We start from the raw sequence: 27,450 nt of genomic DNA on the forward strand, positions 1-27,450 counted from the left end.
ATTGAATTTTATAAAATATCTTTGGGGGATGGATATTTCAAGTGATTGTACATTTTTGTTCTCTTTTGACCTTGTTATATGGTAAATTATAATTTGTTATTTATATTATGCTATTTATTATATATGGTATTATGTTTACTAATTACATTTATTATATTATAATTCCATTATAATTAAGGTAGCATTTTCCCTCAGATAGACAAAACAACCAGTGGAATAGGAAGCATCTTAAAATTAGATGCAAGAGCATAAGGGATTTGAGATGAAAGTAAAATTGACATTTTGGATCAGTAGCAAAACTTATTCAACAAAAGTGGGAAAATATGGCTATCATTAACAAATTCTAGATATAGCAACCAGTTGAAAGTAAAAAACATAATGGAACTAAAAGTATCAGAAACCTGGGAGACTTGACATGAATTATTCATTACGAACACCTTTCTAAGATACCAAGAGAAAAGGACACATTTAATTATATAAGAATTAAAATTTTCCTCATGGCACAATGCACTACAAAGGTCAGAAAACAAGCAACAGAAATTGGGAAATATATTTAGAAATGGATATGCTTTCTTGACAACTTTTGGGAGAAGCACATGTTTCTTTGTCCTTTAACCTGTTATGTGGGTATTAATGTATAACGTAAGTGCATGGTTCCTTTCCTTTAACCTGTCATGTGACATTTAATCTGTATGGTAAGCGCATGGTTCCTTTCCTTTCATCTGTAATGTGAGTGTCAACGTGAGGCACTGTTTCCAAGCACAGACTTTGGATGTTCCTGTACTGGTCCCATCACTGACCATCCACAAAAACTTACAAATGTTGCTTTACTTTCCTGGGGGTTAGAGTCTTAGCTAAGAAATGGAAGCAAAATAGAACTTTCCCCCAGGGATGATAGAAGGTTTAAAGGAGTAAATATGTAAGAGACTTAGCACAGTGCCTAGTACAAGAGAGATCAATGTAAGTACTTATCAATTTTTTAAAGAGACAGATGAAAGAAATAAAATGTGGTCATTTCAATCTATTGATATATATTCTTTTTTTTTTTTTTTTTTTTTTTTTTTTTGCGTTACGCGGGCCTCTCACTGTCGTGGCCTCTCCCGTTGCGGAGCACAGGCTCCGGACACGCAGGCTCAGCGGCCATGGCTCACGGGCGTAGCCGCTCCGCAGCATGTGGGATCTTCCTGGACCAGGGCATGAACCCGCGTCCCCTGCATCGGCAGGCGGACTCGCAACCACTGCGCCACCAGGGAAACCCTGATATATATTCTTGACATTAAACTGTGTTTTCATTCTTTGGATGACCTAACTTGCTCATGCTTTTTCTTACTCTAGTGAACTTAGGTAGCTAAAGTCATAGTTTAAAATTTTTGCTTTTATATTTACAAGTAACGTTGACCTGTAAATTTCTTTTTCCTTACAGTCCTAATGTATTTTCAGTATTAGGATTATATAGACTTCATAAGATGAATAAAGGAGCATTCTTCCTTTGCTACTCTCTAGAAGTTTTTCTTTTTTAATACTGATGTTATCTGTTTAATAGTAGTTTGATAGAACTCCCCACCCAAACGATCTGGGTGGGTCTGGTATTTTCTTGGTGAAAAATTGTCAACTACTGACTTTATTTCTTTACTGGTGAAAGAACTCCAGCTATGTATTTCCTCTTGTGGCAGTTTTGGTAAACTTTAGGAGCTAGGAAATTGTCCACTTTACAGAAATGTTCAAATTTACTGGCATTTCATATCTTCTCTGTTTGTATTCTCTGCTAGAACATCGTCCTGATTCTTTCTGTGTATTATTTACTTTTGTTTTTGTTTTGCTTAATCAAAGTGTGTTTTGAAAATCTTTTCAAAGAATATTCTTTTGACTTACTAAATCACCTCAATTTTATACTTTTTTCTGTTTTATTAATTTCTGCTCATATCTTTATTATCTATGTTCTCAGGGTTTATTGTTTGGCTCTTCTGATGTCAATTAAAACACTTGGTTATTAATTTTAAGAAATCGTTTTAGTTATAAATAGTTGAACTTTTTGAAGACTCCAGCTTAGTTGTAAGTATCTATGGGTCAGCACCTCCACATTGTTGCTGGCCTAAGCCTTAGTGCACCCTATAGCAATGTATATATTGACATTTTTCCCCCTCGACTTTCTGTGTTTTGCTACTTGTCACTTTTCTTTGGAGAGAAGCCCTGTGAAATAGCCTTTAGTTATTTTACAGCCAATAAGTGTTTAAAATATGTGTATTTTTTAAAGATAAATCGACTTACATAGTTACGCAGAAAATCTGATTTGCCATATTTTTAAAAACAGCATAATTTCACTCTTCTCCATGATTAATCTGCTGTTTTACACAACCTTTGAGTTTTTAGCTTTATCAATGACATGTACTTTACAAATGTTTTAAAGAGCCTACCCACTCTTTTAAAACATCCTGTTCCTTGTTTCAGTTCTATTATTATGTCTATTTTCTGCCTTGCACCTGATAATTCCAACATCTGATGGATGGCCTTGGGAATCTAATTCTGGTATTGATTGTTTTTGCTGATTCTCTCCCATTGTAGCTGATTTCTTCATTATTGTGTAAATTTAGATCATAAGCTCAGCTTGAGCTAAACTTTATCTGTGGGAAGCTATAGGCCCGGGTTGAAGGTCTCCCTCTGCAGAGAGTGTTTAGTTCTGTGTTTGGGATACCACCGATCTGGGAGCATTTTACGGTAATTTCTTACCTTCTGTTCGCAAGACCACAGATAACTTTGCATCCCAAACACTGTGAACACAGATCTGGGGTTCACAATTCTCAAGATTTCCTACCTGTTTCCTACCCAGAGCGGAGGCCAAGAGAATTTGGTCTTAGTCTCCCTTTGCCAGCAGATTTTTTTTTTTTTTTTTTTTTTACTGGCACTCCCTTTCATTAAAGGTGAAGCTAGGGATAGATAGGCTTAGTTCTAACTTCCCATCTAGTAGGGATGGAGTCTTATCTCCTGCCTCCCATGTGGTCATGGACACTTTAATCAAGAAGTCTCTATGTCAGGGCAGGGGTGTCATTAAACTATGGCCTGTATTCCAAATCCACACAGCCGCCTATTTTTTATGGCCTATGAGCTATGAATAATGTTCACATTTTAACTGGTAACATTTTAAATGGTTACTTAAGTACCTAAATAATTTCCTCAATTTTGACTCTTTGGTCCACAAAGCCTAAAATATTTGCTATTTTGCTCTATAAAAACAGGATTTGCAGCTTCTGTTGTAAGCTACCAAGATCTACAATCCACTCTTAATATAGCTAGAACTCTCACACATGTACTCCCCTTCTTCCAGGGGTCCTGGAAATTTCTACTGCACACTTCAGAAATCACATATGCACTTAAAAATAAGTTGTGTACATTTAACCTAGCATACCTAACCCTTTTCTTTTAGGAGAGTTTTTCAAGTAATCTTGACCACCGTATTCTTCAGAGCTTCATTAATGATGGCAAAAAAATAAAACAACTTAACATTCAACAAATGGGAATTGTTCATAACAATTATAGAAGCACATACAGTATAAAACTATAAACTGTTATTGAAACAGTTTAGAGACATAACTAGTTTTATTCCTCGAGAATTATGTTTATTTAGGTCTCTTTTGTTTAAATAAGAATATTTCTGTGTATGTACATATATAATCATGTATTTATAGACACATACATTATTTATATGATATATTTATATAAATATGTGAAATACATACCTATACACATACTTTTTATTTATACTTGTATACATACACAGGAATATAATTATCTATATAATATATTTATATACATTGAACTGAAAACTGGTAGTATACATATATATTGTGTATAAATGTGTGTATATGTGCATGTGTAGAAAAACAGGTTGAGAGATATGTAAGCATGATTTAGACAGGGTTCAAGATTTTAAAAGTCGTTATGTGTAGGTAGTGAGATTATGGCCCATTTGATTTAAAACATTGCATATTTTTACATCAACTGTTATGAACAGATTCCTATATAAATAAAATTATAAATAGTTATACATACTTGTATGTGTAATGTATAATTAAAAATATATACTTTTATGTAAGTATTATATTTATATTATTAATATACTTGTCTTATAATAATACATTATATATTGTGTTATATAGAATACATTAACTATAACACATTATATCAGATAATTATATACTTATATGTTATGATAGAATTGTTTTATCATCTATTACATGATATACCATATTAATATTGTGAACATATTAAACATATAAATACATTGCACTAGTCATATATTTTGTGTACAATATATGCTATGCAAAATACATGTTAATATAATACATAATGGTTATACATTAATTTAAACAGTAATATATTACATGTATACAGCAACATAATATTTAATATTGGTATATATATTATAGTTAATATATACATAGCTAATGTTCTTTAAAGCCATATGCAACAAGAAGTAGAATGGGACCAGGAGTATGGCCAAAGCAGATTCTAAAAATATTAGATTATTTATATTCATTTATATGTCATTTTCCTGGAACTTGCATCTGGCTATTAGAGAGCACACACAGCAAAATCACGATAAAGTACCCAGGAGGACACGGGATCCTTTATTTACTGGGACCTTAAAGGAAACACAGTGCTATTCAGTCCCCCATCAAAGAGCTAAGAGCAAATCTTGAAGCACCCAGTAAAAGCCAATTCAAACACAAAGGCTTTTCCACTTAAACTTGAAAAAGTTAAGTTCCCAAGAGACCCCCTACATCAAGCACCGAAGCTCATTTGGCAGTAAAAACAATAACATTCAGCGAACAACAAGAAATCTAAAATAATAGTTGTTTTAACAACAACAACAACAAAATCCAGCAGCTAATAAGTGTCTTTCCTGTTTGAAAGAAGGCAGTGGGAAGTGGACAGAAGACCTGAGAGGAAAGATAAAAAGAAGAGGAAAAGGAAAATAAAAGTTTCCAGTTTAACAATCAAGCTGTCTTCTGCATCCATTTCATCCCAAGACCACCAAGTCAACTTGGAGGCTTTTTCCTCCTTCCCTTTTCATGAGACTGATCATAACCAGCACTGCAGATTCCATCGAATTAAGGGATGCTGTTGCCTACATGTGGGAATGTGCTGTGAGTAAAGTACTGGAGTAGAGGACACCTAAATGGAAACGTCCTCATGAATGTCCATGTGGCTGAGCAGGAAGGTAACCTGTCATAGATGTGCTAAAGAAGAAGAGCTGGGTTTTAGTTTATTTACTTTCCCCTGGACTCTGTTGAATGACTGTCATCTACAAGTTCAGGCTACTTTTTGCTGAGGATTAATGCACTGGGAGAGCTGAGAGCAAACTGAATAGTAGAGCTGTCTTTTTCTGGGCCAGTTCACCTTACTTTCCCAAACTCGAAGTCTTTCCCTAATTCTTTCTCCTTTTTATTGTAGTAAAATGAACATAACACAAAATTTACCATTTTGATCATTTTACAATTCACTGTACAATTCAGTGGAATTTAGTACCGTCACAATGCTGTGAAACTGTCACCACTGCCTAGTTGCAACACATTTTCATCACCCCAAAAGGAAACCTACACCCATTTTAAGCAGTCATTCCCTATTTCCCTCTGTTCCAAACCCCTGGCAACCACTCATGTATAATATTTTCCGTTGTGTATGGATTTGCCACTGCTGGACATTTCGTATAAATGGAACCATACAATGTGTGGCATTTCATGTCTGATTTCTTTCACTTAGTTGCATCCATGATGTAACATGTATCAGTAATCCATTCACTTTTATGGCTGAATTCCCTGATCCTGTTTTCTTCATACTGTTTGATTACAAACTTGAAAATATGTTGAGGCTGAAGCTCTGTTTTAATGGCTCATCTATGAGGCCAATTCATTTAAAGAAGGTGAAAATGGAGATATTGTTGTGAAATGATAATTGTTGAGAAGCCTCAGCTAATTTGATAATGAAAATTTGGGAAATGTTGCAAAAATTATTTGCTTTATATTAAAAACCTTTTAAACAAGGATTCAGGAGATTGTCTTTTTCTTGCAGGTAACTTAAATGAGGCAGAAGAAAATAACTGCCCTTTAAAACAGATTTTGAAAGGATTCTATTTATTCTTAATAGACGAATGAGAGTACAGGTAGTTCATATCCAATATGGACTCCCTGTCCAAACACTGTTTATCGTTCTAGCCACCACTATCGAATTATATTTCTTGAGAGTAAGGCAGCTGAATTCCTGCATACTACTTTTAAAAATTCATCTATGCAATCCATTAATACAGTATCAACAAGAGATGTTCATGTTTTCAGTGCAGTTCAAATATCAGGTATAAAGAACCCCCCAGTAAGGAAAAGAATCCTATATCTCTTGCCAGAATGTGGTCAGCTCTGGGGTGCTTTGCTAGCTGAAAGACACTTTTATTGTGAACAGAATAGAGGTTGTTTAAGAGGGATGAGAGGCAAAATCTTTTAAGTACTTGTTTGTGTTAAAAACAGTGCTAGGCTATCTCATACTCTATAAAAGTGAAGGCTCACCATTTTACATATGTGAAAAGCGAAGTTAAAAGCGTTTTAGTAACTTACTAAAAGGCACGCAACGACTAAATTCAAGCAAGAATTCAATCCCAAATCTGTCACACTGAAGGTTGAGCTAATATTGACATTAATAAAAATAGCTCTAAATTAAAAGTTCAGAGGTATTTTTTAATTTCGCACTCTTTCACTAACCCTCTTTGGAGATAAATCATTTCATTTATATGGGCCTTAGTTTTCACAACTATAATAGTTGGAAGTGTGACTAGGTGACCTCTATGTAGTCTTCCAATTCTAAAATGTTCCATTAATTTGGATTCCTAGAATAATTGCCCTTGCAATACATGCATGCTGCCACCAAGTTGCAGTAGAGAGTACTAGTTCCTTTTTTAACCCTAGTGGGGAGTGCATTTTGACCTCAGACTTATCTGTGAATAGTACAACCTGTTAATATAACTATAAAATAACAAAATAATATGGTAGTATTCCCTGTAAAGCAGAAGCTTTACACGGTGTCTATGAATCGTATCAGAATCACCTGTAGGTTTTTAAACATAGAGGAAATCCAGATCCCACTGAATGAGGATTTTCAGAGATGGGACTTGGGTTTCTGGAATTCGGGGCTCCCATCATTTGTATATTTTATTTTATTTTATTTTTTGCCTATGTACAACATTTGTCACATCCTCTTTTTTTAAATTGATTTGTGTGTGTGTCACATCCTCTTGAATCTTTAGCTATTTCTGTTTGTTTTAAAAGTTTCAAATATTCCATAATCTTCACCTACTTTTCATAAGGCGTTATCTGTTATGTTTATTCACTCTTGTGCTTCTCCTAGTTAAAACTTCTTTTTTTGGGGGGGCCCTGCCTCATGTCTTGCAGGGTCTTAGTTCCCTGACCGGGGATTGAACCCCAGGCCCCCAGCAGTGAAAGCGCCAAGTCCTAACCACTGGACCACCATGGAATTCCCAAGACTTCTTTTTTTTGTGTGTGTGTGTGGTACGCGGGCCTCTCACTGTTGTGGCCTCTCCCGTTGAGGAGCACAGGCTCTGGACGCACAGGCTCAGCGGCCATGGCTCATGGGCCCAGCTGCTCCATGGCATGTGGGATATTCCCGGACCGGGGCACGAACCCGTGTCCCCTGCATCGGCAGGCGGATTCTCAACCACTGCGCCACCAGGGAAGCCCAAGACTTCTTTTTTAAATGACTTTTTTCCCCACTCTAATTCATTCCTGGGATCAGTTTCATGTGGGAACATTAAACCAACCTTGCATTACTAGAAGAAAGCCACTTTGATTGTGATATATTACTGTTTTACATACCATGGATACAGTTTGTGCTTTTGTTTACAAATTTTGCATGCATGTTCAAAAGAGAAACTGGCCTATGATTCTCTTCTTGTAATATTTTTACTTTTGATCTGAAGCTTATGTTGGCCTTATAAAAATTTTGAGCAATATATTATTTTCTGTTTCCTGGAAGGGTTTTACCTAAGATTACTAATATTTCTTCCCTAAATATTTGGAAGAATTTACTTGGAAAGCCATTTATCCCTGGAAATCATTTTCTGTAAAGGTACTTAATTATACAAACAACTTTTGGAGTAGATATAGAAGTTTTTAGATATTTCTTTTCTTGGTTTAGTCTTGTTAGGTTGCCTGTTTTAAGAATTTGTAATTTTGGATGAATTTTCAAATTTATAAATATAAAAGTATAATTTTAACAGCTTTATTGGGATGTAATTTACATACCATAATTTAACCCTTTAATGAATACAATTCAGTGGTTCTTAGTGTAAGCACTAAAAGACGTGTGTAACCATCACAACAATCCAACTTTAGATTTCTGTCCCCCCACAAAGAAACCCATTACACATTAACAATGTGTTTTCATTCTCTCAACCCTCTCAGCTCTAGGCAACCACTAATCTCCTTTCTGTCTCTACAGATTTGCTTGTATGGGCATTTCATATAAATGGGACCATACAATATGTGATCTTTTGAGAATGGCTGCTTTTCTTTACATAATGCTTTCATGGTTCATCCATGTTGTAACATGGATCAATATTTCATTCCTTTTATAGCTGAATGCTATTCTATTGTACGGATATTCCACATTTTGTTTATTCATTTTTCAGATTGACATTTGAATTTTTTCCACCTTTTTTTTTAGAAATATGCTTCTACGAACATTCACGTACAAGCTTTTGTGCAGACATAAGTTTTTATTTCTCTTAGGTATATATTTAGTAGTGGAACTGCTGGGTCATAGGGTAACTCTATGTTTAACACCTGTAAGAACTGTCGAGCTGTTTTGTAAAATGGCCGCACATTAGGTCAAATGGCTCAGACTGTATTTTCTATCCAAAGGTATCCAAAGCTACTTTAGATGCAAAATGTTTCAAGTTGACCTTTGCTGCTGCCCAAATCGTAGCCACTGTGGGCAGTCTGCAAGATGGCATCTTAGGTTTCTGAGGAAGAAATTTGAATACACAAAGGGGGAAATAAGTGTACAATTGCATAATGTAGATTTCATATTTAATTTTAAGGGAAAAGCAATAATTACTTGGCTTTGGGTTTTAAATGGAAATAGCCACTCATTGGGAAATAATTACTCTAATTTCAATTTATTTGACTTTAAATCATTCTGTGATGAAAGCAGTTATGAAAAATGGTCTCCAAATTGGAAGGAGTGCCAAGTCAGAGGTATATAACATGTTTTAATTCTCTCAGAAGAATTTCTCTTTAATGGCTTGTGTTTTTCTTTCCTTCTTAAAAGAAAATTATCAAGGTACTTTCTGCCATCTTAAAACTAAGTTTTTATTCAAATGAAATGGCTTTTCTGTTTCTGAAAATGGTGTGTGATGCTTTAATGTAGGCTTCCCAGAAATGCAGATTGAAGACCTTTTATTAACTTAAAATATCCTTATTTTGAATGAAGATCAAACCCTCTCAATTACCTGTAACTAAAATGGGATATTTATCATTTCTCTCTCAGTACCAGTGGATAACTTCTCCATCGGTGAAGGAACCATCCAAAGCTGCTAGACACAAAAAGAACCATAATTTTGGAAAGTGGTCGCAAAGGAAAACCTACTATTAGAATTGGTAACTCTTTCTTTTCCTTAATGCTACTAGAACTTATACCCCTTATATTTTCCATTGTGCTCAAATTAAAACAGCCTTAATGTTTATTCCTTAACGGTTAACTGTCAATATTATTTGTGGTTCATATGGAACGCACCTAGGAGGCTCCTGACACATAGTGTTTAATATGCATTAGATATTAATTTTACTATGATAAAGCTCTTGAAGTGACAAAATCCATATCCAGATATGCGGTCACCTTTTCTCCCTTTCACGTGGGGTGCAGGCCTTGTGAAAGAGAGGGAAGCATGTGATGTGTCTAGTGACAACCCCAAAATAAAATAAAGCAGGCAGAGCCCTTGGCGCTTTACAGATATGAATAGCTTTTCTTGTCATCAGAGTCCTGTGAACAGACAGTGTTTTACAGCAGCGCAGACAGATTAGGGTCAGGTACAGCGGGGAAGTGGATCAGGCAGGATAAGAACATGCGGAGAGTTGGCGGGGGCTGGTTCCAGAGGAAGCAACAAAAATCACACATGATAATGATTGTTTTTTTTCCAAATGCAGGAATCAGTGGATAAACTAGAAATGATCATGTTCAGAATTGTGATGAGTTGTGTCTAAATATGTAAAAGTCAGTTACTTTCCCGTAAGCCAGAACTAACAATAGAAAACAAGGAAAGATCCCATTCGTAATAGTCACAAAAATTAGTAAATATCTAGAAGTCAGTACAGTGTTCACCTGAAAAAGTCAGTGCAAAAGGGTAGATGAAATATTTTAAACATACATGTTAACATTAATAAAATATAATGTTAACATATGATCCATCAACATATAAAGCCACTGGCACTGGCAGAGGGAAAGACAGATCGGTGGAAAAGTCCAGAAACTGGTCCCTGTTTACTTGAGAATTGTATTTTAACTTAGACAATTTTAAAGTCTAACTTGACTTTTTGTTTAATTGACTGATTGAAGCATTGCTAATTCATTTAAACAGAAATTAGATATTGGCATCACAGCATACACAAATTCTAGTCAGTCGAAAAGATGCAAATGCAGCTAAATGCAAGAAGCAAATACACAATACAGGAGAGAATTTCTGTGTAAGTGTAGGGAGTACAGAAGCCTTCCTAAGTAAGCCATAAAACTCGGAGGCCATAAACTCAAAGGTATTTAATTACATGAAAATGTAAAACTTTTCTACAGTTCAAGACATAAACAAAACAAAATGACAGACACAAAAGTTTGGTAGTGTATTAACATATAATGGTGACTGTTGATACAGAGAAGAACCCACCAATAAATGCAAAAGGATAACCAAATTTTATAAAGGCAGTGGGTGGTTTCTAACTGTATGAGCAAACCACTCAGAAGAAACACAGCTGGCTACTAGACAGATGAAGAGGGGCCAACTTCTTTAGGAAATGCAGGTTAAAACCATGGGATTTTCTTCCCTCTGATGGGCAGAAATTCTAAAGACTGATAACATCTGGTGTAGACGAGGGACCAAACACACGTTGCATATGTTAAGTATAACAAATGTGTTCAAATTTGGAGCGAGGCTTGCAGCATCCATCAAAGTTCAAAACTCTCTTGCTCTTTGACCAAAGACTTTTACTTCTAGGCACCTGCCCTCTGCCAGTACTCTGCCTTGCACAGAAGCGTGCATCAAATCAGGCACCCGCAAGTCCGATGAGGGAGACTTACGTAATGGGGAAACTCTAGCGACAACCTGGATGTCCTTCGGGGGGGGGAGTCTGATGAAGGAAATGAGGATCCATCCGTGGTAGGGAGGAACGTGTGTGTGGAGCTCGGGGAAGGCCTGTGAGCAGGCTGGGAAGATGCCCTGATACGTCATCAGGTCCAAAGGGAAAAGAGCAGGTGTAGAAAAGGACATGTCTATTATTCTACTTAGAAACCCACAGTGTTTGTATTTGTAAATACTATATATGTATATATGTACATATTGAAACACACATATATGCATGTGTACACATTTGTGTATCTGAACCTGAAAGTGCACAAAAGACTGTTAATGGCAACCACCTCTATGGAAGGGAATAGATCTTTGTATTTTTAGTCTAGTTTTCCTAATCGTGGGCAAATTTAGAGTTAAATTTTTATGTAAAAAATTCGGCAGTCAGGAGAGGCCTAGTGACTCTTTTGTGGGCTTCTCTCACCTCAGGATGCACTCTCCGTGCCCTTTCTTGTTTCTGGTTTGTCTTTTGCAGCAGACACCACTGAAAGGAGCGTCTTGTCATCCCTTGCCAACCGCCTGCGGTTATCTTGCGCCCTCTAAACCCTCACCACCTTTGTGAGCTGCTGTTTCCTGCTGAGGTGGTGCCTTTCCCCTCACACACACCCCTCTGGTACCTTGGGAAGTCCCGGGGTTTCTCAGTGGGCATTCTAGAATACTCATCCCAGAGATGCAGTGGGTTTTTCAGCCACATGCATTTCGGGAAAACTGTGTTCCTATATGAATTATCCTCTTGGGAGTTCACGATTCACCAGAGCACTTGAGATGCTCTAGGAAGTTGAGTCAAGAAACCCTTGTAGCCCTGTTAATTCAGGATTTCCTAAATTTCTATGACTGACTGTGGTACTGCCTTTTCGGTCACAACCATCCTCATCAGCTTCCATCATAGACGCCCTGGGGAGCGCTGCTCAGACTCCGTACTGGAAGCTTTACAGTCCCAGGATTACCCGCTGCTTCCACGCCCACCCGGCCCCGTGCTGGCGCTCTGTCAGCCTGGCACCTTCTCCCTGCCCCCAACTCATTCAGGCCACAGGCCCTGCCCCCGCTCTGGGATTTGGTGATAACGCCTGGGAGCGGTGGCCCAGCACAGCCCACGGCAGTGCTCCGTGTGGCTCACAGGGTTTAATACACACAATTGGAGCCCTTAGTGGAATATGGGAAGATGACTTAACTGCAGGTGTCTTATTTCATAATCCCCGTGTCTCTGAAAGTGGGAAAAACACACTGGGAGGGCCATATGTTTTAAGTAAAAGGGAGACTCTGTTTCTCTGTGGGAGTAAAGAACGGGCCCTCACAGTTAACAGGTAACATAGGGAGTTTGTGCTGAGTCTGTCGTGTTGGGCCTGTTATACTCATTTCTATGACCCTTGGGTCCCTGTTGACATTTGCATTTACTGCCCATGCTTGAAACTCCCCAGTGTCCCTGTCTTGGCCACGAGCCCTGATTCTGTGGACCTAGAAGTTCTTTGTGGGAGCTTTCTAGCAGGCCTCTCCCCCAGGTTCCCCACCTCCAGCCCCTATGTCGGTCATAGTGCTTTTTCGAAAACACAGAGCTCCTTGTTGTGCAGACCTGCATGCTCCTCGTTGATCCGATCGACCCAGTTCCCAGGAGAGCGTGTCTGCAGGGCCCTCTGTGGTCTGCAGTCCTGCCCCCAGCCAGGCACCCTGCACCCCAGGTGCTGCAGAGAACTTGCTGGGATCCCCCGTGCCTTGGCAGAGACAGCTCTCTGCCAGATGCCCTTCCTTCGTCTCCCCCTGTCCTGCCCCTCCCACCTCCCTTCCTCTGAAACCTTCAGCCTTCTGTGTGGCAGAGTTACTTGCTCAGCTCTGTGCTTCCACAGCGCTTGTCCTGTGGCATTTGAATTCCCTCCACAGCCGTTTTGCCAGGTTGTGAGCAGCTGATTCCCCTTCATCGTTTTCTTCCCTCAGCCCCACACCAGGGACGCTCTCGGGCACCGTGCAAATTTAATCTTCAATTTCTAGTTGTTATGACATTGTTGCTGTCATGGTACCACCTACGTTCACAGTAGGATGGGTAAATGTGTGGGGGACGACTGTAAATACAGATTCTTTGTAAATGCAGGTTCCTAATTCTTCCCCCTTGTAATATGTTTTCCCCTTAAATCACGTGTCCTTTTAGCTGCTCCAGCTCCATCATTGGACTGTCACCTGGGGAGCCTGAGGCAGCAGAATATCAAAGAGGGTAGACACTACATTTTTAATGTAAATGTCAACCAGGATACCTCCTAGCTGTGCAAAGGGGGGCCCAGAATTCAGGCTCACAGCCTATTAGCAGATAGTTGCTTTCCCTGCTTGTGTCTCTTCTGTCTGTCCACGTGCACTTGACTCCTATTAACTTTCACAGGAATTATGTGTGTGCCCTGAGGGGCGAGCATATCTTTGAATGGGGGTTTCCTCACACTGCTTTTCTTTCTTGTTTACTTTTAATGAATCCCACCCTGTAGAAGTGGAAGAATGACAGGATGTGTTTGAGAAAATGGACAGAGTTATTACATATTTTCCCTGTAATCCAGAATAGCATGCCAGCTCTTCTTCTGTTTGTCTCCTTTGGTTGTCAGTGGAAGATAATTTTGGCTTGCTTACTTTCCAAATGAGAATCTGAAGTCCAATACAAACGTATCCGAGGAGAAACTTGACACATTCATTTTTGAGAGTCTGTATGAGGCCTGTGCAAGGTGCAGAGAATAAAGAGACAGGTTTATTGACTTCAGTAGATATGTACATAGCATTGAATGTGTTCCAGACACTGTTCTAAATTCTATCAGTTATCTACTTTTGCATCACAGAACACTTGAAGACAGTGACTGAAAACCACAGCCATTTCTTGTGCTCAGGATTGTTTTCAGTCAGCAGGTGGGGCTGGGCTTAGTGGGGTGGTTTCTGCTGCTGGTCTCATCTGAGATCACTTATTCAACCAAAGTCATCTGGTGATCCACCTAGAGTCTAAATGCCCCCCACCCCCCGTCATCTGTCTGGCAGCTGGTGCTGGCTGTGGGCTGGGCCTGTTATTTCCAGCAGGCTAGCTCGGGCTTGCTTACATGGCAGTGATATTTTCAGAGGGCAGGTAGAGGAGCTGCATGCCCATTGAGGCCTCAGCTTGGAAGTTGCACAGCATCACTCCTGTTGCAGTCTCTTGGTCAAGGCGAGTCCGCAAGGCCAGCCCAGATTCAAAAGGTGTGGAGCACTAGGCCCCACCTCTTGCTGGGAGGGCTGCAGAGAATTTGTGGCCATTTAGTCCTCACATCAAGAGAGGCACAACAGAGAGATTGAGTCACCTGTTCAAGGTCACACAGCTCGGGACAATACAGTGTTTTAAGTGCTTTGACAGCTGCTGCTCATTATTTTTAAATCTTACAGCCACTATTCGGACCAACTTATTGTTTTTGTCTGCAGCCTTATAGAGAAAGGGTCATTCACATTGCTGTGTGACGGCCGTGGGTTGGAAGCTTCATATATGTTGTAGCACTGAATTGTCATAACTAGTATGAAATGGAGATATTATTATTATTCCCGATATTCAGATGAGGAAACTGAGGCTCTTGGAAATTAAGTATGAGTCAAATAAGAGAATGTTAGTTAGCTCACTGTTCCAGATGCAAGAGTGGTCTCCCTATGTAAATTATAAATGTCCTGGCACAGACCTTTTTTTTAATCTCTTGTTTGCATCTGGAAAATGGTTTTTAAAACTTTTCTGTTGCTTTGTTAATGGCAGTTGCACATTACAGAAAAAAATCTGGAACAAAAAACATGTTTTCCAGATGTCCAGTGGCGCCCCAGAATAGAAGCAAGATGAATATTCCATTCCGCATTGGCAACACCAAAGGACATGATTCTTTAGAAAAAAGATTTCTCGACAAAGCTCTTGAACTCAGTATGATCTCCCTGAAAGGGCATGGGTGGTGAGTACACGTCCCATCCAGAAGCTTGTCAGAGAATTGGTTTAGTTTTCAGACGCTGAAGGAAACACATGTAGGAGGCTGCCCATCCTGGAGTAGCAGGTACTGTAACTCGTTGGGAAAGACCATTTGTTACGGGGGTTCTCCTGCTGCTGCTTACAGACCCCTTAGCATGGTTCCACGGCTGAGAGCATGGGGGGGCCACACCTTCTAGGAGCTTTGGTCAGAATTACCTTTGAAAATCTCTGCTCTGACAGCACAAAGGGTGCCATCCCATGTCTGGTGCAGCTGGCAGAAGCCGGTTCAGTGTAAGAACAGACACTGTTGCTCCCCTGAACATCAGAGAGAGTAGTTAATTCTGTAAGCTCCATGGAAGATGTATGTTCTCACGCATGAGAATAGCTGCCCGCTCCCTGCCCCCTGCACGGCAGGCTCATCGAAGGCTTGAGCTAACCTAGGTTACCTGTGAGCGTTAGGAAGGAATTTTCTAATGACTGAGATGTGTGATGCTCCTGGCCACCTGCGTTGGCTTTCAGGTGGGAGGTTGGACACGGTGGTGTCAGGTGCTGCGACCCTCGCAGGAGCTGTTGACGGGAAGGAGGGTCGTCGTGATGCTCAACCCGGTGCTCCTGCTCTTAGCGGCTGCATCGGTGGTTCTTCTGGGTCCGTGGGAGGCATTCGGGCCTCTCTGCATAACGCTGTCACCATCGAAGATGTCCAGAAGCTGGCAGCCTTTGTGAAGCATTTTTTGGAGATGCACCAGCTATGAGCACATCCTAACCAATATACACTCTGCCCTTGAACAGTGTACAAAATTGAAAGTCACTTGGGCATGGCTAAAAAACCTAAACACACACAGTATTTTTCTCGAATGAACATGCTTATGATAGATTTTCTTAGTTTTTCAGAGAACAGCAAAACATCCACAGCTATGCCAAGCTGTTGAAACTTAACCTTAATTATGACTTGAACTGGAAGCTTTTAAAAAATCTTCTCTTTGGGCTTCCCTGGTGGCGCATCGGTTGGGAGTCCACCTGCCGATGCAGGGGACACGGGTTCGTGCCCCGGTCCGGGGATCCCATATGCCGCAGAGCGGCTAGGCCTGCGGGCCATGGCCGCTGAGCCTGCACGTCGGGGCCTGTGCTCCGCAGTGGGAGAGGCCACAACAGTGAGAGGACCATGTTTTGCCAAAAAAAAAAAAAAAAAATCTTTTCTTGCTTTTCTACCAAATTCTAGCTCCTGTTGTCTTTGCTTCTACATTTTCTGCCTAGATCTCATATTCAGAGCCGCCTGTGGGTTTAATTATATGCCCATTGCAGGTTATTGTGGGGCCCTCTAGGTGCTGAATTCTGATCCTTTGCAAGATGACAGCAGTGGGGTCTTCTGGTTTCTTTCCTTATATGGTTATTCTCATAAAGTAATAAAAGTGACTTACTATATGTTTATATGGCAAGGTCTGTTTTTCATACCATGTAGTTTATATCTCTATGCATTTATATCTCTGTGCCTTTATATTTCTAATAATACGGTTCTTGTTGGTATATGTTGAGACTTTGAGAATTTGTTAGGATCCTTGACCTTGTGCATTATAGTATTACGTTCTCAACAGCTGTGTGCCTCCCCTTCCCCCTCCCCTCTCGCGTTTTAAGCTGCTTCACCAGATTTGGAAGCTCCCTGATTCGCCTTTACTTTCCTTTCAGTGGGTAGAAGAACGGTTGGTTGGTTGGTTGGTGGTTGGTTGGTTCTTCGTTTTTCAGCTATGCTGTTAAACGAAAAATCTCTGTTAAACTCCCTTACTGTTTGTTCACGTGACTGTTCTCTTTCTGGTGTTTGACCAGTGATGCCCTGAGTTCGGGAAGATCTTTGCTGAAGAGTCTTTTCCCCTATTGTTCATCCATTGTCAGTGTTTTATGTTGACCATGTGAGGGACATTAAAGTCCTAAAACATCTAAACCTTTTTGAATGAATTTCTTTCCATGTTTTTTAGACAGATTGTTCTCTTATGAAATTTAGGTTGGGAAAACGTGAGTCTAAAAATAGCGTCTGTGAAGGGTAGTTTGTTCAGAAAGGTGTAAGACTTGAATCCTGTACATCCATGGTTTTAATGATTCAGCATACTGGTAGCTTTCCGTTGGCTTTTGGAATGGACATTGTCTACCAACCACCTTACAACACAGCTCACGGTTTGAAGTTGTATGAACTTTGTCCCACTTAGGCTGGAAACATGCCGCTAGGACAGTTTTGAGCTGTCTTCATGTTTCGTTGTATTGTGTAATGAGGACTATACTGATCTTTCGTCGGAGTTCTGCACCAATTGGTTGGGTTAGTTGGGTTTCCTGCTTAGGGCTCAACTTGCCAGTCTTGGTTCTCTCATCTCTAAAAAGGAGGATTGAAATAACTCCCTGACTTATCTCGGGGATGTTTGAAAGCTGAAAACAAGGGCTCAGTGCAGGATGTGACTGTTTAAACACAGTAAATGTTTCAACAGCAAAAGCCGGTCAGTCCATGGACGCCATCCAAGTGTTCACATATAATAGTGCTCAGAGTCTATTTTGCCTCCTTCCTCATCCATTCATCTGATGGTCACAAGTCCCTGTGGTTTGTACCGGCCCCAAGTCTCTTGAATCTCCGCTTATTTCCATTCCCGTTGCCACAGCCAGCTCTGTCAGTGCTCCGCGGATCATGTCAGCAGCCTCCTCTGCCCCTCCCTGCCCCGACCAGCACAGCCCGTTGGACGGTCACTTCCCCTTCGTGCTTCTCCTTGGTGCGTAAAAAAGCCCAGACTTCTGAGCCTAACAGTCACAGCTTTGTGGTGTCTGGTCTGGCTTCTTCTTTCTTGTGTTTCTGGTTCTTGGAATGTGGCGTGCATATATGCCCATGCTACGTCGGGTAAGCCTGGAGATCCTGTCCCGGCTCAGCAAGACTGACGTTCCTTCAAGACACCTGCCAACCTCCTGCCCTTGTTTGTGTCTCCTGCATTGGAAGGATGCTCTTTTCCTTTGTTCTTATAAGCGTGACCCGTTTATCTCATCACAGCCCCTTCATTCTGTGTTTTCCTGTGCCGAGGGTGTCTGCTTACGTGCCTTCCCCATCAGAGCAAGGACTAAGCCCTGTTTCTCCACCTCCATCACCTGGCACCCTGCCTTGCCCTTAGAAGGTGCTCAACCACTGTCTGTTTAATGAATGGAAAGGCAGGGCTTCCTGCACTTCACAAACAGCCTGCAGTAAAGGCAGAGGTACAATCTCACATACGTGGATGTTTTCATTTTTCAAAAGCTTACTATGTAATTTCATTTTTTACTAAAATTTAAAATCGTGGAGGCCTCCCAGACTCTTCTTTACATATGTGCGAAAGTGTTTGGAAAACGGTGAGCCACTGCATTCACACCAGGACAAAGGATAGTCACTGTTGTCTGGAGCACGGATCGCTGGAAGGTACTCATGGAGCGAAAACCTTGACCTTTGTATGTCTCAAGTGAGTGAACGGATGCCAGTCTGCTGACCACGTGGAGAGAGGGGAAGGGGAGATAAGGATGCAGGCCCCAGGTCAACAGGCTGCGGGAGCCACAACTGGCCAGTCTTTAAGAGGAAAAGCAAAGTGGACAGACAGGTGTCTTTCCGGCCTTGGGAGATCTGTGTCAGCCTTGGTGGCCTCTCGTTCCTTTAGAGCCTCCGGAGTGTCCTCCTCCTTCTCCCAAACTGTTTTTGACTAGTTTTGTCTTTCACAATGTGACAGCACATAATCATGTTCCTACCACCGAAGTGAGAAAAAACAGATTTGTTCCCACGTTGCTTATGTTTACCTCCACACACCGCTTCATCCCTAGCACTGTGGCTCTGTTCTTTGCCTGCACAAGAAACAAAATTGTTCTGTTCCATGCTAGTCTATGTTTACCTAAACATCTAATGCTGTCTCGTCACAACTTAGCAGATGCTGGAAGGTTTGGCAAGCCCTTAGGTGAACTATGTGATGTAACAAATAATTAGTCGCTTTTTTCCCCTTTAGATCTTAAGGAGCCACTGAGACCCCGTAAAATGGACAAGATCCATTGATAGATGTCCAGCTCTGCCTAAGTCCCTTGCAGGTCTGGCCTTGTATCATTCTGGGATTAATGTTTGTTGTATCATGTTGTTTGGAAGGAAAATAAAATGAGGAAGAATTTTCTCACATTTGATCCGAATGAACAGAACTAAAAAGTGAAATGCTACTGCGTCTGCAAAGAAGTCAATCACTTTAATTACAAAGAAGATTCCCTGCCTCTGTTAGAAATTGCGCTCTTGGTAATTTAGAATCAGAATCCATGACAGTTTGTGATGAATTGGCTCCTTTGGGGCTAAAGGAGGTAAGAAGTTCTAATTACCCCTGGATTATTCCAGAGTGGATAAAAAAAAGTAAAAAGTAAAACTAACAAAAAGCATTTCTTATTATAAATAACAATGGAATTTGGTATGCTATTATACCTTCAGACCTACTGTAGGACATGCTGTTCTGTGCTGTTCCACTTGAGGCAGGATTCACAGTTTTTCTAACGGGTACAGATCACTATGCCTGATACTGTGAGCAAATGTTATACTTGAGCTCCACTCTTACCTTTCTCAGGCTATTTTTGGTATTGTGTAAAATGTAAATACATACTGTCAACCTCCAGCATGATACCAGGCACATATTAGAAACCCAATAAATGTTTCACTGTGAATGGAGTATAAGTTGATAGAATATTTTCGAAGGTTGATTAGGCAGATTAGATTGATTGAAAAATCTTTCAATATTTTTTTCTTTTTTCTTTCTTTCTTTATTTATTTGCGGTACACGGGCCTCTCACTGTTGTGGCCTCTCCCGTCGCGGAGCACAGGCTCTGGACGCGCAGGCTCAGCAGCCATGGCTCACGGGCCCAGCTGATCCACGGCATGTGGGATGTTCCCGGACCGGGGCACGAACCCATGTCCCCTGCATCGGCAGGCGGACTCTCAACCACTGTGCCACCAGGGAAGCCCCTGAAATCTTTCAATATTTTAAGTTTGCATCTCTTTCATTCCAGAAATTCTATGTCTACACATTTATATATAGCTATATACATTTCTAAAGAGGTTCACATTGCAGCCTATCTGTAACAGAGGAAAAAACCAAAAGAACCCCGAAGTGAAAACAACTAAAAGTCCATCAGTATTGCACTGGCCATGTAAATTATGTAATGTGACGCAGCTATTAAACAGAAGAGAATGGATGTACGCACAAATTGGGAAAATCACTATCCAAGACAGATTGTAGACTAGGTATAGTATGCTGCTCTTCTATAAAATACAGGCTATCCATTACGTAGAAATACTTACATACAAGATGCAACAAGTGTGAACGTAAGCACCTGGGAAATATCTGAAAGAACCACACAAGAAACTGGGAGAGTGGGACAACTTTCCATGTCCCTTATCATGGGAATTCTGAAGGATATACACACGAACTAATGGACCTCTGCTGCCATCGTCCGGCTACGTGTGGAATTGCAGGCGTCCGAGTCCTCTTTACTAATCAAGCCTCTGAGTCGGCCGGCGTGATGATGTCATCTCTACGGGCGGTGGCGCATGCGCAGTAGAAGGAGGTCCGCGAGGTAAGTTGGCTTGTACCTAGGCGCCTGTGGTTCGGGTCCTTGTGCTGGCACTGGGGGCGCCGCCTTGACGACTTAGGCACTCTTGGTGTTGGGTGGGCGGCATGTTGAGCCAGTGGCATCATGCCCGAGGGCGCTGGGGTCAGGGTCGCGGCTTTTCCGGACGTTCGTCGGCCAAGAGGAAGGAAAGCACATCCCGGAAAGGTAATAGACCTTGGCCCCTGGGCGTTGCGGGTGGAGCTCAGAGCCCCTGGGCGTGGGCTTTGTCTCTTGTGCTGTCTGTCTCCTGTCACTTTTGCCCCCGCGCGCTGCCCCGTCCGCGCTGTGCTAGAGGGTATTGGTCGTATCGCGGCTCACTTCACAGTAGCTGAAAGCGACGGTGTGTGATGTTCTGATTTCCCCCCATCGTTTTAAAAGGGAGGCTCTGGCCATTGCTCCTCGGGTAACATGCAGAGGGACTGCTTTTGAAGATGGGGCTGTCAGTGTTGCAGACACTCCTTAATTACCAAAATAGAATCCCCTTCAATTCCTCAAGCTGTGTTGTTTTGGCACAGAAAATGTGAGTAAGAGGAAGTGGAAGTAAGTTTGAGTGAAAAAACGCACCGGTACCGCCGAATTTTCCATCGAAACAGTTGATCTGTGTTGTCTCTAGGAATTATAAAGGGCGTACTGTTGCTTCCTAACCGGTGTCATTTGAGAGATCTACCTCTGTACGTGCAAAAGATTAATTTTGAGACTTTGCTCATGTGTGCAGTAAACCCTTTAATTCCCGAAGACTTTCCTTTCCTCCATGTCATACCCCATAAAGCCCGCTTCAGTTTATCTCCTGAATTTCTTTTGAATCTGTCAACTCTTCCTCAACATCCTAATACTGAACTTGCCTGTTGCAATTAGGTCTTAACTAGCGTCCATATTTCTTGTTTCCTTCCAGTCCATTCTTCACACAAGAAACCTTAACAGCAAGTTGGAGCATTGCTCATAACCATCGCTCCAAAACATTCTTTTGAGAATAGAAAACCAACTGTTGACCTTCAGGTCTCTGCGTGGTCTAGAATCCTCTCTGCTTCTCTAGCACCATCTTGTGCCACTTTTGTCCTCACTTTCTATGCTTCAGACACACTGAATTAACCTTAGTTCTAACTCATCTTACAGAAGTCAGTTCAGATATTAGTTTTCACTGTGATTCCTAGCATTAAGGAATTTTGTTATCAGGTTTTGTATGAGGACTAAAAATAAACTGGGAAGTGGAAGAATTGAGTTTAAACTATTTCAGTCAACACGCATGCATTCATGATACCTTAGAAGTCAACACCGGGCTAGGTTTTATCAGGGATACAGAAGTTGTGGGCGTCTCTGGTTTTAGATATCCCTTATTTGTTGAGACCTTTGCATTGTTTAGTTGCCTTTTATCTGTTTTCAAGATGGGAAAACAGGAACAAGGGAAGTATAGGTTATTAGTAGGTGGGGTTGAATAAGTGGAGCAGCAAAATGCAAAGCAGAAAGAGGAGAGAGACCTAGTATAGAGGGATATGATTTCCATTTTCAAGGAGCGTTTATCCTATGCAGGGAGACAGCCTAAGATAAAATTTGCCTAACAAAAACTATATTATTAGGTGGAAAGACTATCTCCCAGTGGGACAGTGGATGCCCTGGGACTCGTTGCATTGCTTTCAAAGTTCCTTTAAAAAAGGTAAGCGAAAGTTAATACCATATGCTTCCAGAAATCTGAATTTACCATATAGAGCCCTGGCTCTCAACTCTGTCGTAGTCCATTTTCCCTTTTTATAGCAAATACTTTTTAATACCTCCTTTACTATCCAGAAATGGAATTCATAGATAAATACAGCCTACTTTTGTATTTAATATAAAAAAAACCAATGGAATGCCCTAACTATAAATAAAGAACAAAATACTTTTTAAGAAAGTAATATGTATCTCAGTATGTAAATGTTTGGGGATGACTATACTAGAAATAAAGAAATAGTCAGTTACTTGTACCATGAATGCAATAAACTATGGACTTTGATTGATAATGACGTGTCTGTGTTGGTTCACGAATTCTAACAAATGAAGCACACTGGTATGGCACGTCGATAACGGGGAAGGTTGTGTGGGGTGAAGGAGAGAGGGTATAAGTGGGAACTGTGTACTTTTTACTCAGTTTTCTGTGAATCTGAAACTGCTCTAAAAGTAGTCTACTAATTTAAAAAGAAAAGTGTGTTGCTGGCACTTGAATAACCAAACAGATCAATGGAACAGAGTACATAAATAAGGCAAATACATAAAAAAATATTTAGCAGTGAAAGCCATCCTTCATATAGGTAGATATTCAGGAAGTATTTATGTGTCTATTTACAGGCACTCTGCTTGGAGCTGGCGATACAGTGGTAGGCAAAATTGATGGGGTCCCTGCCTTCTGGGAGTTTACAGTCTGGTTTGGAGACTAACATGAAATAAACAAACATAGAAATAAATGTCTAGAAGTGGGCTTATTTTTTTGTGTCTAATCTCTCTAGGGGAAAGGATTGAAATACCGCTTGTAAATTCCAGAGGAGGAAACTTTACTTTGAATCTCATATGTTAGGATCACAGGGTTTGAATAAATGGATAATATAATAAAGGATTTTAAACACATGTTCGTTCTTACTTTATTCTTTCTGACAGAGTTTTGAAAGGAATCTTGCTCCAGAATAATGTTTTTCCCCCTTGGATCTTTTTTTTACAAACTCCAAGAATAGAGTGAAGAACTTGGGCTGACTTAACATATACTCGCTGCTATTACAAGCCAGAGGTAAATGGAACCCTTAATTGAAAATGACCTTCTTTCTGATACTGTAATAATTCATAGTATTTCAGTGCTTATCATCTTATGGTAAGGTGAATCCTGGCCTTCTTTCATGGGTTCAAAAAGGGAAGCTAGTGTTTTCCTTAAATACACATTTCTAATTCCTGTTTCAAAATGAGATGAAAGGTATGAATTGAACTATAGTATTTGGCAGTAGGCTCTAGATATGCTTAAGAAATTCTATAAGCTTCCATGTTCTATATTTTGAAAATGAAGTAAACTTTTAGTAAGAATAGTAGTAGCCTGAAAGGAAAGAATGGTATGTCCATTATGTCTTTAGCACTTACTTTCAGCAGTTACCTGAGTATGTTTAAGCATCACAGTGAAAGACAATTGTTGTCTAAGTTTTATGCTTTCTTTTCCTAATACCTTCTGATATAGTACAGAAACCCATATATTCTCTTGGCCCATGTAGGACATGCCAGTGCAAAGGAATTATCCTTCTTCTGTCCTGTTCCATGGCCTTGGGAGAGAGTAACACCTAATGTTTCTTAATATTTGTATAGCAGTTTGCCATTTAGAAAGTTGTTTCATATCCACTGACTTAGTTAATCTTCACAGGAATCCTTTGCTGTTGAAGTGGAAGTAGTACTGATATCTCCTACTGAGTGCTTACTCTGCACTAAGCTCAGAGGATAGACAACTACAGTTACTAATTTTGCAGACGATGAAACTGACTCTTGGAAAAGGAAGAATTGAAATTTCAAATCAGTTATTCCTCATTTTTATTATTATTTTTTTATTTTTATATATATATATTTTGTGGTAGGCGGGCCTCTCACTGTTGTGGCCTCTCCCGTTGCGGAGCACAGGCTCCAGACGCGCAGGCTTAGCAGCCATGGATCACGGGCCCAGCCGCTCCGCGGCATGTGGGATCCTCCCGGACCGGGGCAGGAACCCGCGTCCCCCGCATCGGCAGGCAGACTCTCAACCACTGCGCCACCAGGGAAGCCCCCTCTTTTTTTTATTGTGGTAAAATATACGTAAATCCTATTTATTTTAACCATTTATAAATATGCAGTTCAGTGGCATTAAATACAGTCACAGTGTTGTGTAACCATCACCACTGTCTACAACTCAAACTTTTTCATCATCCTCAACAAAAACTCTGTAACCACCAAACAGTAACAACCCCATTTTCCCTCCCACCAGCCTTTAGTCACCTCTATTCCATTTTCTGTCTGTATGAATTTGCCTGTTCTAGGTACCTCGTGTAAGTTGAATGTACAATACTTGTCCTTCTATGTCTGGCTTATTTCACTAAACCTAGTGTTTTCAAGGTTTATCCATGTTATAGCATGGAACAAAACGCCATTCCTTTTGGGGCTTAATAAATCCCACTGTGTGTATAATGTAGTTTGTTATTCATTGGTTGATTGACACGGGTTGTTTCCACCTTGTAGCTATTGTGAATCATGCTGCTCTGATCATTGGTGTACAGCTATTTGTTCAAATCCCTGCTTTCAGTTCTGTTAGATATGCAGTGTAGGTAGTAGCAGAGTTGTTGGATCATATGGTAGCTGTACATTTAACCTTTGAGAAACTGCCAAACTTTTCTACCGTGTCGTCTTGTTTTTAAACAATTATCACAAATTTTAAACATATACGAAAGTACACAAAATACTGTGAATGTTCCTTGTATACCCATGAACTCATCCAGCTTTAATATTTACCAACTGATGGCTGTCACATTTTATCTATACCCCCACCTGTTTCACCCTATTCCATAGTATCTTGAAGCAGCTCCGAGACAACATGTAATTACATCTATACATATTTGGTATGTATATTTAAAATATAGGACTTGTATTCCTTAATATAATTTTTTAGTATTAAATACCCAGTGAGTGCTCAAATTGGCAGTTGTCTCCTAAATGTCACAAAAAATGTTTTTAAGAATTTTGAATTAGATCCAAATAAGGTCCACACTTTGCCGTTGATTTTTAGCTCTCTGAAGTCTTATTTAATCTATAGGTTCTCCCTCCATGTCTCTCACTTTTTTTTCTTCCTTGAATTTTATATTTAAAGAAACCAGGTAATTTGTCCCATCTAGATTCTGATAATTACACTTCATGTGTGGTTACCATATTCTTCAATCCTTTTATTTCCTGTAAATTTGTCGTTGATCAGAATGAAGCTTGCATGTTTTGTTTTGTCAAGACAGTTTCATAGGTGGTGATGTGTTCTTCCATGGAGACATATAATTGTCTCTTTCTGTGATATTAGCAGTCACAGATGATTTATACCTCCATCCATTAATTCAGTTGAGGCTTCAAAAACTGGTGAATTCTGTTGTTCTTTTTTCACTTATTAGCTGGGTATATTTCTATCAGGAGAAGATTCCGTTCATCAACTACTTGGTTGCCCAGTTGTAGAGGCATGATTCTCTTTTTTTTTCCCGGTACATGGGCCTCTCACTTGTGGTCCCTCCCATTGCGGAGCACAGGCTCCGGACACACAGGCTCAGCGGCTATGGCTCACGGGCCTAGCCGCTCCGCGGCATGTGGGATCTCCCCGGACAGGGGCACGAACCCGTGTCCCCTGCATCGGCAGGCGGACTCTCAACCACTGCGCCACCAGGGAAGCCCTCTTCTTTTATTTAACAGTTTTCAAAATAATTGATTCACAAATATCCTCCAGTGGTGGTGACCAATTTTTTAAAATTTATTTATTCATATCACCGTAGGCTCCGTTACAGTTATTATTCTGAATGAGGCCCTGTTTTTGGCTAGTTGGAGCTTCTCAGTGACTCCTGATTCGTTTTGATATGACATCAGTTGTTTCTAGACTTTTTCAGTGGTCAGAGCTGGGAGATATGTGTGTTTGTTTTTAATATAAAATATGTCATAGGTTCATACTGCTACTTTCCATTTAAATTCAGAACTACAGAATTTTCATTTATCCTTTTCTGTCTTCTATTGATAGTCTACTTTCTCCCATCCCGAGAATACCAATTCTCAACAATGCCTGAAATTTGCTCTATTTCCTAATTTGAATCCAAGGTCTTCTGACTCTATTTTACTATTCTACTTAAATCGCAGCCGCTTTGTGGCCCTTGAAATGTAAGATAGAACATAAATGTGGGTAGAACTGTTTATATCCTTTTGAGTTACATGTGCATTCATCATTCACATAGATTTGCTTTTCCTTTTGCATGCCTAGTAACTGTCCATTCTGCAGTTTTAATGAAAATCAGGTGATACTTACTGGTTAAAGCAGCTTTGGAAAAAATGTCTCTCATCAGAATGACTGACATACTAAGTTTAATGTACTCTCTTGGTTTATATTCTGCCTTCTCTGATTAATTATTTATTCTTTCATTACAAATGATGTAATACATATTTGCATGGTTTTGCCTTATAGGACTTACCAGAAACTAGTCCTTATTTAAGAATTTGTGCAATTGGGCATCAGGTGCCAAATGATGACACTATTTTTAAATTCCCATGTGCTGTTAATGGGTTTTTGAAAGAAAATAACGATAATGGTGAGTTGTTTCTGTTTTTTCTTCTTTACCTGAACTTTGGTATGCATTTTGAGTGGGGTTGGGGATTTTTAACATTTTTAATAGTTCTGGCATTAGGCCTGTTGTGTTTGGTAACATTAAGGTGGGAATGTCTGATGGTGCTAATAGAGTATGGTGTTTTTCCTGTTTATGGTGACAAACAATTTAATTTAGTTTGGAAA

General features: G+C 40.2%; 1 long non-coding RNA gene and 1 pseudogene across 8 annotated transcripts in view; both read left to right on the top strand.

Moving 5' to 3' along the window:
* LOC131755466 (RNA/RNP complex-1-interacting phosphatase-like) overlaps positions 1–27,450 on the top strand; it is a 572,095-nt pseudogene that overhangs the window by 219,167 nt on the left and 325,478 nt on the right.
* The window catches only part of LOC131755511 (uncharacterized), an 83,409-nt gene continuing 76,323 nt past the window's right edge, over positions 20,365–27,450 (top strand). For 5 of the 8 annotated variants that reach the window (XR_010840348.1, XR_010840350.1, XR_010840349.1 and 2 more), the window contains exons 1-4: positions 20,913–21,122; positions 22,532–22,608; positions 23,583–23,709; positions 27,127–27,250. This is a non-coding gene — a long non-coding RNA (uncharacterized lncRNA). Of the gene's footprint in view, positions 21,123–22,531; positions 22,609–23,582; positions 23,710–27,126; positions 27,251–27,450 lie in introns of all 8 variants that reach the window. The other 3 variants (XR_010840352.1, XR_010840347.1, XR_010840351.1) reach the window with 1 other exon arrangement.

Source organism: Kogia breviceps, chromosome 4 (assembly GCF_026419965.1).
Source record: "Kogia breviceps isolate mKogBre1 chromosome 4, mKogBre1 haplotype 1, whole genome shotgun sequence".
Taxonomy (NCBI): domain Eukaryota; kingdom Metazoa; phylum Chordata; class Mammalia; order Artiodactyla; family Physeteridae; genus Kogia; species Kogia breviceps.